Genomic DNA, 1,838 nt, shown 5'->3' on the forward strand with positions numbered 1-1,838 from the left:
TGGGCTCAAATTTGACTGATGAGAAGATCGAAAAGTATTTGGCCAACTGTAAACACGTAAATGTACGTAGTAACACGCCACCGGGATTCTGGAATCCTCCCATGGTTACCTTTGCCAAAGACGATCCCCGTAACGAGATTTTGATAGACAATAGGTTTAAGGACCGACAAAAAGGAAAAATGACATTAAAAAAGAAATAATTAGGTTGTTCCATTTCGACCTTTTCATTTATTAGTATTTATATGTTGGCACTCATTTCTTTAACAAGTTTCCCGTTTTGGCTTGGTCAATTCCATGGCCGTGAACAAAGACTTCAAGTTTCCAGCGCCAAATCCCCCAAATAGCTAAAAATTGTCAATGACTTTCCTTCATGAAAAAGTTTTAAGCAATGAATGAATAACATTGGGATTATAACGTTGGATATCTTCGAGGAAGAGAGTAGGCCTCTTTAGCTGTTCTTCGTAAAGGTCTGCGAAACGATGTCCGTTCTCATTAATGTCGGTCAAAACGTTCAACTTCTTTAGCACCTCCATGTCCTCCTTAATCTTGGAACCTGCTAGCCAAGGCTGTTCCTGCAGCAGCTCATAGTACGAGGTGTGGCTCACGGCGGATAATGTCATCCGTGTTGGAAACAATGTGCTGGACACCGCCACCTATAGTACTCGACATAGTCCTGGATCTGTGACTTCTGTTGTTTCTATTGGCCGGCCTATTGATTGGCATCTTCACCGTCCCTCGTAGTTGGCCATCACAATAGATCGCTGGGCGGGAATACTAAGTGTCGATCTGAGAGTTATCCACCAACCAGAAGTGATGGAGCTAGATTCTTTCGTACCAGGAATCCACACATGAGCAAAGAAGTTTAGTTTGGTGGCTCTACAGATTTCGGGAATCGGGCAGGATGTCCCCAGCATACCATTTTGCTCAACGAAAGTGTGGGTGATATCACCGTACAATATGCAAAAGTGTGGAATTGATTTAGATTTATTTTTATAAATAATATAACTGTTCATAGATGAAAATTACACTTCACCTACGGTCTTGATGGTAGCAAATCTTACGAATCCCTGATCATCGCTCTCCCCAGATGTCACGAACCACTTGGGCTACAAGGCACAACGCCAGCGTAAAGATGACATGCAAATCCTCCACTCCGAAGGCCACATCCTGGAGCACCGTGACCATAACGCAGTCCCTGCTCCTTGTCATCCGGAGTATAAGCTAGAGACGAAAACAAAGACGATCTTGTTTTCGACGGACGGCAGCTTTGGCGCCATCGTTCTCCGGTCTCTAATTCCTGGTACCGAGTGGTTCGAAGCCAAGACGAGTGGTATAATACCTTTGGCCGCCAACGTATAAAGTCAAGTGATCAGGCTTAGGAATTAGTCGGCTTCAGGCTGTAGTATCAAATGATGTACTCAGCAATGAATTTATAGGAATATGAGAGATTTTAAGACTAACTTCGGATCCGTTGTCAGTATGGGAGGTCTGTGGGCAGAGTCAAAGAGTTCAAATTGGAATTATTATAAAAGGTGTATCAATGACTAATGAAAAACATCAAGTGCCCCTGTTTAGGGAAATAAAAGCCATTTTGACATATGTCTTACTAAGCTGCTCATAATTTTTGATTTCCTACTGAAGTGAGGACCTTGCTCTGGTTAGTTTTCTGTACTTTGTGAAATAGAAAAATAAAAATATTTCCGTACTTAAGTATATATCCGAAGAACCATAAGTCCTTACCTACGAAAAATGAAGCCCAAATCGAAAAATGACAAGGCCTCGACTTTGAAGGCTGCTTTCTTAGTACTATACTCCGGAAGAGTCGACTTGAGCGAGAA

General features: G+C 42.3%; 1 pseudogene; it reads right to left on the reverse strand.

Moving 5' to 3' along the window:
• Nucleotides 1-260: 260 nt before the first annotated feature.
• LOC121529752 lies at nucleotides 261-1,488 on the reverse strand (annotated as a pseudogene).
• Between the last annotated feature and the right edge of the window lie 350 nt (nucleotides 1,489-1,838).

Source organism: Drosophila eugracilis, unplaced genomic scaffold (assembly GCF_018153835.1).
Source record: "Drosophila eugracilis isolate 14026-0451.02 unplaced genomic scaffold, ASM1815383v1 contig_1829, whole genome shotgun sequence".
Lineage (NCBI taxonomy): Eukaryota > Metazoa > Arthropoda > Insecta > Diptera > Drosophilidae > Drosophila > Drosophila eugracilis.